The sequence below is a fragment of the Bos grunniens genome, chromosome 10 (genome assembly GCF_055505025.1).
Source record: "Bos grunniens cultivar Pamir isolate PY7600 chromosome 10, Bosgru_T2T1.0, whole genome shotgun sequence".
In the NCBI taxonomy this organism is placed as follows: domain Eukaryota; kingdom Metazoa; phylum Chordata; class Mammalia; order Artiodactyla; family Bovidae; genus Bos; species Bos grunniens.
The window spans coordinates 73,512,591-73,525,963 of record NC_141174.1 but is presented as its reverse complement, the minus strand read 5'-3'; the positions used below and the strand labels follow the sequence as shown (position 1 = coordinate 73,525,963).

General features: G+C 40.5%; 1 protein-coding gene across 23 annotated transcripts in view; it reads left to right on the top strand.

Moving 5' to 3' along the window:
* The window catches only part of FMN1 (formin 1), a 497,211-nt gene that overhangs the window by 466,841 nt on the left and 16,997 nt on the right, over positions 1-13,373 (top strand). The gene's annotated exons all lie outside the window — the stretch shown is intronic.

The following is a 13,373-nucleotide window of genomic DNA, read 5'->3' as shown; positions in this document are numbered from 1 at the left end:
CACATACAGACACACACACACAGTACACTAATATACTTTACCTTATAAAGCTACCTCAAAGGACTCATAATTTAGAGATTTCTTGACTCAGTTCTACTAAATCTATAAATATTTTCTCCAGGAATTTTTTAATATGTTTGCTTTCTAAGGAAGTCACAGAGCTTTAAAAATGTATCAACATATCTTCTTCCCACCATACCTCTTTTGGAACATGGGAATTAAACCGAGTATATCCATTATAGAGTGAAAGCAGAAAAAAGTTAAGTGACATTGTTAAGCAAATAGATTGTTGATAACAGCATGAAAAAAATCCTAAAAATCTTGACATCCAACCCATCATTCTCATCCTGCAATCTCTTATTTAGCCCTTTAAGCTAAAATAAGCTTCTGTGGAATGCATTCTGTGTTTTGTGAGCCTCAGAGAAAAGTGACAGAGGCAAGTTCTTCTGTCTCTAAGGAGGTAGCAGCAGGCCAGTCAGCTTTCCATGTCCACACCCGAAGGCCAGGGAATTCCTTAGCGGGCCCTGAATGTCATGCCTTTGCTTGAGATTTTACATCTTAGATTTTAATCATAGCCCTTAGTGAATTTATCCTTTTCGTTGGAGCCCTGAAAATAGTCCCAGAAAACCAGCAGAGAGGGTAATGAATCGCTTTTCATTTGAATAAACTACTATTGAAATACTGAACCATGTTCCAAATGGAGTTTTTCCCTATCACAGAAGTTAGACCACACTCACTCTGAGCCTGTGGTGGTTCCAACTGCCCTTCAGAATGACCTGTCCTCCTAGTGATGGGCACTTGCTGTGCTGCTTCCTGGGTATAGCTGGTGAATTGCCCACTTCACACTCTGTAAACCAACACCTTTAAAGGGTCATGACTTCCCGGGACCCTTTTCAGATCTCATTTAGCAGTTTCAGGAGTTTCTTCATTCCAGCCGTGCTTTGTGAGATGGATCACCAAGGTTTCCAACCTAAAACATCTCTGAAAGTTAATGGTGGCTCATAAAATATTTGTGGAATCAGCTTGTTTACAAAAATCATTTTGTTAAGAAACCTTAGCACATTATATGTATTATTGCTCATCCAGTTTAAAACAAACTTGGTAATAATCTGGGGTTTTCTCAGGAAATGAGGGATTTTTCAATTGTTCTCTATATCTGCTAAGGGTTTTAGCTTTCAAACTATTGACATCACATTCATTATGGTGAAATAAGAGAACTAACTCAAATTCTTCTATTATAATCAAATGAGAAATAATATGCCTGCTTTAATGATGGGAAACAATATGATTGCTCTAGTATTATATTTAATGATGTTTGATGTTATCATTTTTGTAGTACTTTTCCCAGAAATCCAATAAATCCTAACAACACTAAATGTCAGGGGGCTTCCCTGGTGGCTTAGACAGTAAAAGATTCTGCCTACAATGCAGGAGACCCAGGTTCAATCCCTGAGTCAGGGAGATCCCCTGGAGAAGGAAATGGCAACCCACTCCAATATTCTTGCCCAGAGAATCCCATGGACAGAGAAGCCTGGCAGGCTACAGTTCATGGGGTCACAAAGAGTCGGATATGACTGAGAAACTAATACTTTCACTTTCAGCATAACATAATATGAAAACATCCTCAAAAATTAAGTTCGTAACCAAATGAAAACTTAATAGCTTGTAATTATTAGGGGAAAAAACTATAATTTGGGATCCAATAACTTCATCCTGCTTCATTTTCAGATGTGTTTGAAGGCCAACTAAAATCCCCAAAATCATTGGGAAAACCTAAGGATCAATAATAGTGTTTTCAAAGGGACAAAGTCACTTCCAAATGAAATGGAAATTTTTTTTTTTTCCCCCCAACCCCCACCCCGACTCGAAATGGAAATTTTGAAAACGACTTTAAGCCACTTGAAGTCGATTTTAGGTGACAGACAATATTTGCTTCTTATTCTGCTTAACGTGGTCTCCTTGAATGCACATTAGTTTGATGCAAAACTGAATGATGCAACTCCATTGCAGGGTAACAAGTACTCTTCATGAGACCCAGAACAATGTCTAAACACACAGACGACTGATTGAAACATTCAATATGCTTGTGCCTTACAAATGAATGATATACCCTATTATTAAGCTGATGTCAGGACACAATTTGGTATTTTAGTAGAAGAGACAGTACTTAACTGGGGGTATGGTTTACCTGTAGATTACTCTGTCGGTGGAAGAGCAAGCTACTATATGATGGTATGAAAGTGAAGTCGCTCAGTCATGTCCGACTCTTTTTGACCCCATGGACTGTAGCCTACCAGGCTCCTCTGTCCATGGGATTTTCCAGGCAATAGTACTGGAGCGGATTGCCATTTCCTTCTCCAGGGGATCTTCCCAACCCAGGGATTGAACCCAGGTCTCACTCATTGTAAACAGACACTTGACCGTCTGAGCCACCAGGGAAGTCCTATAACAGCATTAAACTTTGCTTGTCATGAAAGCCATTATTAGGCCAAAATGGCAAGCTTCTAAAACTGGACACAAATTCAGAGTGCCCCGCTCCCTGGACCTCAGTCTGTGACCCACCCAGTCCTCATGCCTCCCAAGTACTAGAACTTACCCTCTAGTGAAATGTACCAGACTCTGCTACCCTTCCTGAGTACTGGCAGCATTCCATAGTATAAAAAATGACTTCTGGATAGAGAGTTGAAAACCAGCATTTTTATGCGATTAGTCTGCTTTATGATCTTGGGCCAGTCACTTATTGCCTGGGGGACCCAAATATCACATTTGTAAAAGGTATATATTGGGATGAGGCAGGAACTAAATGCTTACTAAGATCTTTTCTCGTTTGAAATCTCTATGAATCAAGAAACTATTTCATTGTAATATTCTGAGAAACTGTGCATTTTCTTTCTGAGATAATGTCCCTTACCTTTGTTCCTGAGCTCATAGGGGACTAGACCAAAATACATTTCAAGCCAAGGTCTGGTGGCGAGTTGGGGAGAGCTTTGGAGACAGGCAGAATTTCCACTGTCCTCTTGGCCTTAGTAACTGTCAACAGCTACCTTGGCTCATACCCTTTGCTCCTCCCCTAAAATACTAAGGTTGGTCTTGAAGACCACATTTTTTTCATTAAAAGTACACACACACAAAATTTTCCTCTGCTTATCTGCATCCAACATTGCATTAGCTGGTTTATGAAAGTTCATCAAGATTTTTATTCTCAGAAGCAGCTTTGGTTCAATTTTACTTTTTCATTCACTTTTGTATTTGTGTCTCTTGACATGCAAACATTCAATGAATTTTTGTAACACACATTTCTTCCACTTATTAAATCAATGGGTTATTTGAACCATATGCGTAGTGGCAAGGAGGTAACTTAATTTTTGCTGCTATCTCCATTGACTATTCTTTACTCACTTTCTGCTTTTTTGCTTTTTTCCTGTTTAATTACTCTGGCATATACAACTCTTCCTTATGAAATTTCCCACTCTCTAGGATATGTTAAGACTGCTCCCCACATGTGCCCACACATGCATACATAGAGGCCACAAACCACTGCTATCCACAAAATGAGCTATGAATTTGCAAAAGGTAAAGAAGTCCCAGGGGAGTCATGACTCCAGGAATAAAGTCTTGACAAATAATTCAACCCTGAGCCAAGGCAAACTTTGAAAGTACCATTTAAAAACCCATAATGGCTGAGTAATGAGTGAATAAGGAGTTTGGTAAATTTTATATGAAATGCAAATAAGACATTTTGTTATATACATAACTATAATTTACACTAGGGGGGAATGGACTGTTAGTTGGGGTGTTTTAAGTTCAGCTAAATAACAACAGAGTTTTTGTTTTAAGTGTACTAGTTGCAGCAATTATGGTTAATTATGCAACTGCCATACCCTTGACAGCAGATGGTTCAGAGCTGTTGTGGGGTTATCCCAGAGCTGTTCTCAGGGCCCCACTGCTCAGGTCACTTTAGGACCAGGAGCTGGGGACTTGGAGTGGCCATCACTCAACCCACAAAGAAGCTGTTGATTGTAGTGTAGACATCACAAGAATTCCTCTCTTTATATGATAAAGTTATTCCTGGAAAAAGTTCCATAAGCTAAAATTTTTATTTATTGAATCATGATCATTACAGTAATGTCTAACAAGTTAACTTGCTTTTCCCCAGCCCTCTGTTATGTGGTTAAATGATTTATATACACTTAACTGCTATAAAGGGGCTTCCCAGGTGACGCAGTGGTAAAGAATCTGCCTGCAATGCAGGAGACCCGGGTTCAATCCCTGGGTTGGGAAGATCCCCTGGAGAAGGAAATGGCAACCCACTCCAATATTCTTGCCTAGAAAATTCCATGGACAGAGGAGCCTGGCAGGCTACAGGGGGTCATGGGGTCGTAGAGTCAGACACGACTAAGTGACTGAACACATATACACAACTGCTAAGAAACTTCATATTTTAAAGGACCCCTTTAATAATACACATAATCACCTCCTAGTTTATTGGCATAACTTTGAATTTTCCTAAGTCACGTGTGTGAACGGTTCTTTACAAATACAGAAACGGTAAATGTGGGCTACAGTCCATAGGGTCTCAGAGTCAGACACAACCGTAGTGTCTTAGCAGCAGCGGCAGCAGCTTATGTCCCAACGAGTTCACTTACAAACAGAATGTGTGATTATCCTAGTCACAAAGAATTAAACCTGCTTATTTCCCAAGCTAAAACATTAAAACTACTATGCAAAGTTAAAAATATGTCATGAATAAGGAGAGGAGATAGTAGATTTTTAAATGGTAAAAATTATGGGATCATTGATTCTCAAAAACTAAAACACCTCTTTTGATCCTCTTTCCTCTGGAAATTAACTATTTCCTGTTCCTTCCAGCTTCTTAAAAGAAGAGTTTATATTCATTTCCTCACTTTCTTTTCCATAACACTCACTCTTTTCTGTGTAAGGATGAAGCCTCTGCTGCCATAACAAAGACCAAAGTAAATTTTACTTTTGCATAACAGTCTGAGTGTAAATTGTTTAGAAATCTGGATCCAGATTCCTTTACTTTTGTGACCACCATCATTAGGCGTGGTCCTTATTCACAAGGCCAAAGATGGCTCACATGATGTCCACCAGCTCTGAGTTCCTGTCAGTGGAAAGGGGCTGGCACACCCTTTGCTTTAAGGGTGTGGCCCGAAAGGTATGCAGATTTCACTAGGCAGAACTTAGTCTCACAGCTCTATGCAAGGGAGACCAGGTAATGCAGGTTTTTCTAGGAGCCAGGGCCCAGTTAAAGACTGATGAGTGTTAGTCACGCAGTCATGGCTGACTCTTTGTGACCCCATGGACTGTAGCCCACCAGGCTTCTCTGTCCATGGAATTCTCCACACAAGAATACTGGAGTGGGTAGCCATTTCCTTCTCCAGGGAATCTTCCCAACCCAGGGATCGAACCCTGGTCTCCCACATTGCAGGCAGATTCTTTACTGTCTGAACCACTGGGGAAGCCCTGATTTCTGTTACTAAGGAGAGCAGGAGAAATGAATGTTGAGACCATTGGCAGACTTGGCCACCTTTCCCATTTGCGGAACCAAGCAGCTGACTTCTTGCCACTACTAGCTTTTGACACTGATGCTCGTTTCTTCCATCTCCTTCATCAGCTCCTCTTTTTCTTCTGTGGATCTTCCCCTGGGTTCGGATCTCAGTTCCTCTTTTCTTCTTTGTACTCTGTCCCTAGTTAATCCCAATAATTCTCACAACTTCATTGATCACCTCTTTGCCCAGTCCTCCTACCCAGAACCAACCTCTTAATTGGACTCAAATCTCCTACTTCACACTGAGCATTCCCACAGGCTGCCCAGCCTTCATCTGCACCTCAGTATGCCTACTCCTCTGAGGCTCCCTAACTTTCTTTGGTTAGGGAACAAATTCATTTCCCTCTCCTCCTCCTACTAGTTCAGTGGCAGGCTGGAAACTGGAATCATATTAATGCTACAAGATTCACTTTGCACCCATTGCAAACTTCTCAGATTTGCCTCCTCAGTGGCTTCTTTTCCACCCTGTTTTCTCAGTGACTTTGCCCTAGTTCAGGACCTTATGTCTCCCTGGATTACTGCTACATCCTCTGACTCGTCTCTCTGCCTGTAGTTTTTCTGTTTCCTCTTCATTGGCGCTTAATATTGTATCCAGTTATCTTTTTAAAACAGAAGTTAGACCATATCTATTTCTTTTTATTTATACTTGGCTGTAACATATATATTTTTAACTTTTTGTATTGGGGTATAGCTGATAAACAATGTTGACTTCTCACCTGTTTCCTTAAACATACTCCTATTTAAGCGTATTCTGTTCTGAAATAAAAGGAAGAAAATCAGCCATGATTGGTTCTTATATGTATTAACTCTGAGAGCCTTACAACAGCCCTGAAAAGGTGTATTACTGTTGTACAGCTAAGCAGAGAAGAGAGTAAATGAATTGCCAGCATCACAGTTTCACTCCTAAGGTACAGGATGGGGATAAGAACCTAGGTCTTATGTGACAACTAAAGCTTGAGCTCTTTCAATAATTCCATATTTCTCCCAACTTAGAGCATGAGCATATTTAGCTTTCCTTAGCCTGTTTTCCAGCCTCATTTCCCATATCCTCATCTGCCTCACTCCGGACCTTGACTCTATTCCTCACGTCTGCACATCCTTGCCTGTTTTCTCATTGTGTACTTTCTTTAAACTGCATTGTTCCCAGTTATTTCTTGCTGATCAAAGCAGTCATCCTTTAAGGGCTACCTCCAAAATCTCTCCCCTAAATAAAGGAATTACATCTTCCTCTGCTCTCAGATAGCATATTTTTCTTACTATGCTTTAGCACTTAATTCATTCCAACTTGTTATTGTGGCACTTTACATGTCTTTTTCCACCTTTAGGATATAAGCCCATTCCTTGTCATATCTTCTATGGTACGTCTCCAGTGCAGAGCCTGATAATTGTTTATTGATAGAGAAAGGACTTTCCAACATAGTACAAAATGATGCTGAGTGAGCATTAAGAATCCTGGGCAGAGTGAGTGTGGAGGAGGAAGTGAATTCCTAGGAAAAATGAGGGGGCTAGGGGGCACTTTGGGAAGATGGTTAGCCATCAAAAGGGCCACCCTCTGTAAAAGTTGTAGAAGAGATTCAGAAGCCTGTATGGGAATGCTGGATATCAGTCACTTCCAAATTTGGCAGGTCTTCTAAATCACCTGGAGAGCTTTGTCAGATCTACCAAATCAGAATCCCAGGAGGGTAGACCCTAGGGACTTGCCGTTTTAGAAAGCTCCTCATAGAGAGGATGAGCAAGAATACAGTTTGTGTTTGGTTGCTTCAGTACATGCCTTGGCTTCATCCCCTGATGAAATCTATCAGATCAGCTTTGGAGATGGGAGGAAGAAGTTCATATTCCCAGGGAGTCTTACCATGTTCAACCAATCCCCTAACATAAACGTGCACCACTTAATCAGCTTGACTTAAGCACATACTTTTAAAATATCTATTCCTTCTTAAGTGCTCTGAAGCTTCCTATTCTGAAAGAATTTAACCTGGTGATCACGTAATGCCTCCTTCATGAAGCTTTCTCTGATCTCTGTGAGCTATCTTTCCTCCAAAATTTGGGAGGGAGGAAAGAGATGGCTACTGTCTCTTTAATTTGGGTATTAGTGATTTCTTTTCCATTCATTTTATTATAGACATTTTCCCCTCAAATAAATCATAAGCCCTAGAAGACAATGGAGAAGGGAATGGCAATCCACTCCAGTATTCTTGCCTGGAGAATTGCGTGGACAGAAGAGCCTGGCAGGCTACAGTCCTTGGGGTCTCAGAGTTGGACACAACTGGGTGACTAGCACACACTGAAGACAAGAGCAATGCCTCCATACATATTTGTTCTCTCTCTGGCATCTTCTATTCCCTCATATATAGTGAGTGCTCAGTTAATATTTGTTGAACAAATAAACAATCATTGTGTTTTCGTTTGGCATGTTGAAATTGATTACAAAATTTGCTGTCGACTGCTGATAGATGAGAGATCTTATTTATTTAGACTTAGGTGGTAGAATTCCCCAAACATATCCCTTATGGGTTGTTTTTGCTCAAGTATCTAAAATCTTTATAGCTTGGTTAAAGAGGATAGACATGTTCAAAACAAGAAAGACTAGTTATCGGGGTAAAACAATCACCTTCTCTGTTCTTGACTGTATTACTTTCAATTTGTCTTAAAAAAAAAAAAAAAAAAAAAACTAAGAAAAAAAAAGGAAGTGAAGATCTTTAGGATTCATGGCTGTGCCAAGCCTCAAACCTCTTTAGAGCTCACATAAGAACCTTTGAGAGCATCTGTCCACACTCTATTTCCCTAGCTTGGCAGACAGCAATGGAAACCCAAAGTAAGTCTCCTTCATTCAGCTAGAATATTTCTAAATTGCTTATCTGTGGGACTCCTGACAGCTCCTGCCTTGGGCAGAGAATGGATGGAATGGGGGGCTGCCTGGGTAGTATAATTTGAGGGGCGCCAGAAAGACTGCCTGCTCCACCCAATCTCCCCTGCTTCCTCCCCTTTTTGTTTTAGTCACCCTGCAAACAGGCTCTGATCAGTTCCAGTTTTTGGTGAGACTCTGTTGGTGGTAAAGGTTTCAAAACCAAAGGAGGAGGGGACATCTACAAGCACGTGCATGTCTTCATTATCAGGATTGGAAATGTCTTCCAAGGACTAGCAGTGCATTGCAATTAAACTTGCAGATTTATGTCCCAGGGCCGGCTTGAGTTCCCAAGCTGTCTCCCAGACGCCTCTCCCTGAACAAGGAAACACAATGCTGTTACCTTTCACTCTGCACCTAAATCGCCCAGGCGGCTCAGGGTGTTTCGTCTACCAAGTGCAGAGTGATTGGCTTTAACTGATCATTGCATTCCATTGCAAGTCCAGGACCCCCCTACTTCCACTCCCTTATGTCTTAGGGGAGACACTCTGCAAACGGAAGCGGCCTTTGTTCTGCAATTAATCATTTGAAGTCAAAGTGTGTTTGCGTACTACTAGTGATAACCCACAAAAGCTATCAAGTGACTGATTGTGTAGCTGGTGAAATGCGGTGTCTAGGAGAACTTCCTTCATTGTAAATAGAAAAATATCTTAGGAATGAGGTAGAGAAAGTTGTCAAATGTAGGAAGTGGAAGTGATGGGCTAATTTATCATGGAATCACTGAGAGGTGGTTCTGATGTGTAAGGAGCTGTCTTTTAAGTCTAAGACCTGCCTTACTTTCTGGCTGGTCTGTCTTACCATGGCTGCTAGTGAGACTGGCCTGGGTGCCATGGGGATAGAAGGGTTAGTCAAGGTCAAGGGTCAGACTCTGAAGAGGGAATAAGCATAGAAGAGTGTGTGCCTATCCCAAGTCTGTAGCCCTGTTAGCCCGCCTGAGATAAATGATTTTGAGGCTACCCATTATTTCATATGAGTTCCTAGTTCCCTGGTGGCTCAGACGCTAAAAGCGTCTGCCTACAATGTGGGAGACCCGGGTTCGATCCCTGGGTTGGGAAGATCCCCTGGAGAAGGAAATGGCAGCCCACTCCAGTATTCTTGCCTGGAAAATCCCGTGGACAGAGGAGCCTGGCAGGCTACAGTCCATGGGGTCGCAAAGAGTTGGACACGACTGAGCGACTTCACTTTCACTTACTTTCATTATTTCATATTGTCTCTGGCTGTCTTCTTGGAGTTTTATTTTCTTACCCTTTGGAAACATTCCACATAGACGAGTTTATGATGTTTCCATCAGCTGCTACAGTGAGGGAGAAATGTCTGTTTACATTGAGGAGATGATGAGTTTAATCTTTGTGTTGTAGGTTTTTTTTTTTTATTGAAGTATAGTTGATTTACAATATCGTGTTAGTTTCAGGTGGAGTGTGCTTCAGTTATATATATATATATTGTATTTTTGGTTGCTTACTGACAATAAAGAGTGACTATTTCATTGGCTTTCATAACTATTATCTCTGTGTAGTAGTTTTATCAAGAATTCAGAAACACACTTCATGGAGTGTTCTCAAGGCAGGTAGAAATAAGGGCAGTTCCTACAGCCCCTGATTTAGAACCCAAGCTGGACCTTTGCCTTCTCCTCCCCGCCCCAATCCGCCGTGTGGAGAAATATCCTGACTCAGTGAACTGAGGACAGTACCTATGGACACTTGAGGAGTGTCAAAAGATGTAGAGAAATCCCACAGAGTGCCCATACTTTCCTTCTCATGTACTAGGCAGTGGTTAGAAGGGTAACCTGACATAGCAACACCTAAAAGCACGTTAAAAACAACCCCTATGATGTTAACACCATCTGTGCTGCAGGAAAGCCTAATGAGGAAAATACCAGGATATTGCCCTCAACCTTCTCCATCTAAAGTACCAGAAACTATGTGCAACTGAACTTTCTTAAGCAATCAAGCCACTCCCAGGCTTCCCCAAAGTCTCTTTGAATAGTATTCTTTGCTCCTTGACCTGACGCTACTTAGTTCAAGGCTGCAAGGAGATCATGGCAGGGGAGTGAATAATCTGTTGGTATTTCATCTCTGCAGCTTCTTATACAGTGTCTCTTGTTTTTTTTCTCCTAAAGGGAAACCATAAAAATAGCGCTTTATTATAATAACACTTTACTTATAGAAGAAGGTGTCCCTAATAATGACTGGTAAAAGGCCAGCCCACCTTGGGGAGCCAGACTGGCAAGACATTTATTTAGAAGTATGATCTTCAGTAGGTGCCAATACCTTTTCCATCCCACAAAAACCTTATCCACCCTTCAAAGAGGTCCAGGCTGGAATTTACGAGGCCACAGACAAGGGAATGTTTTTCTCACGTTCCTTTGCTGATCATGTTCTTCTGTGTATTTCAGAATAGCCACCAGAATGAAGAGCTCTCATACTTGGTAGATTCTGGTTCACATGTTTTTGAAGTTTAGCATGAGCCTAGTGACACAGTTGTTTGGATCTTTAGCTTTTATTATCCTGTCTTTCTGGGTGTTATTCACGGCAGCACACTGACTCAGACGCTCATTACTACACATACTGGCACTCAGAGCCTGCTGTGTTCCCTTTCTAGACTATTTTGACCTCTTTAGTGATGAGTGATATTAAGTCTTCTTTAAACAGGTTTACATTACAGCTGGTCAGATTTCACGCTTTTACCAACATGCATTTCAATTTCATGAACTGTGCTCCTGTAATGCTGCTCTTTTCTTTGCCTTCATCCACCCATGTTCCCAAAGCCATTGACTTTGAAAATCATCAGTGAGGATGCGTAGATGGTGTGGGTCATGCAGTGATTAATGTTTCTAGGTCACACCATCCTGGATGGATAACAGAGCTTCCTCTTTGAAGCTAGCAGCACTATAAGTAAAACTGTACCCCTGTAATCCTGCATCACTTCCTCAGTCCCATAGTGAACATTACAAGAGTTGAATGAGCTATTAACAAGTATGCCCTGCTAATATAACCAGATTATCTGTTTTCTACTTGCTGAAATGAATTCATCATCATTTAGAGAATTTCTAACAAATCACACCAATAAGTCTTTAAAACAAAATGGTAATTTGTGGGAGCCATCTACCTGGTTTTTTTTTTTTTTCATTCTTTTGGAGCAGTCTAGGTTTACAACAAAACTGAGAGGTGAATTTCCTACAGAGATTTCCCATATATCCTCCTGTCCCCACACATGCATAGCCTCCTCCATTATCAACGTCACTCATCATAAAGACAATTTTTTTTTTTTAACCAAAGAGGAATATATTGACACACCATAACTACCCAGAGTCCATAGTTTTTACCTTAGGGTTCACTGGTAGTGTCCATTTTCTGAGTTTTGACAAATTGTGTAGTAATATAATCTATTATAACATCTGACATCATACAGAGTATTTTTCACTGCGCTAAATCTCCTCTGTGCTTTGTCTATTCAGATCTCCTTCTTGCCCCACAGCCACTCATCTTTTTATTGTCTCCATGGTTTTGCCTTTTCCAGAACATTTACTCATTTTTAAGTACTGAAATTAACCCCACTCTTTATGGTGTAGATTTCAACCTAAGCTATGATTTGAGATCAGTTGTGTCCAGACACGAGTGAGTTGCCTATGTGACTTTTTAAATTAAAAATAGAACCTAGGCTTATACATAAGAGTTATTCAGAGGTTAATAGGCTGACAGTCTTATTACAATTCAGACAGTTATTTGTAATGGGAAAGAAAGGAAACAGAAAAAGTACAGATGACCCAAAGAAAATGTTAATTGCAGTCAATTAAATTGGAAGGAATCTTAGGGTATAATCTATTGGATTCATTTCATCTCCAGTCTAAGGTATTAAGAGCAAAGGAAGTGAACAGAAATTGAAAAGTAGAATAGGGCCGAAATCAGGAAGATCAATTAAAATTTCCAGCACAAAAACACAAAGAAAATGAATCATAATGAAATGTAATGTCTTTATTAACAGGGAAGTAAGTGGATGCTCCCATGGGCACTTAATTTTCCCACATTTCAGCTCCTCTGAATCTGTCCCCACAATGCCTGTCTGTGAGTCTTTGTCAGAGGCTGTTGATCTTCCAGGCTTAGGACATTTCTGGAAAGTATCAAGCAGGGGAGAGTGCAGAACTGGCTGTGTTGTGATTTTTAAAGCTTTGATATTTTATTAAAGCCCCAAAGCTGGAATCTGGTGACTATGGCTGTCAGAAGAATCATTCTTCTGAGAGGCTTTGTCTTCTTAATCAGCTCTTTATCTCCCAGAGATCCCTGGACAATTCTTTAAGAAGACTTCTCTTGGCTCTCATTCTCCTGGACAAGAAGGTCATTTTTTTCTCCTTCTCCCAGGAGATTCAGTGGGTTCCACTGAGTTCCATACATAGGGTTTTCCAACTTTTTGTTTTTTTAAGAGCTTTTTTTTATACAAATGAAAACATTCATGGAACCTCAATATATTAAACAAATAAAATTTAACTTTTCTGGTTGAAGCAGTCTTGCAGATGCTGGGGTTAAGAGAATCCTTAACTCTTCCTTCTTTTCCTGAGGCACCTTTGCTGAGTTTTAAGGTATTTTGGAAGACAGTTTGAAAATGCTCCTCTAAGTCATTGGTTATTCCATTAGTGACATGGAGTATGAAACAGCCTGAAACTTTACCCCATCTCCTGTATCTCATTTACTTCTTGGTTGGCTAGTATGCCCAATCCCTATGGTTAAAAATGAAGGCACATCTGTTATTATAAAGTTCAGGATGATTTCAGTATATTCTGCCTTGTACATTGTGAACCAATGAAAAATTAGATGTCAAAAGAATAAAGACATCTTCTTCAGTCTCACAAAAGTCTGGGTTCTGAGTTGGTTTCATTCAGCTGCAGGAATGAAGCTGAATGAA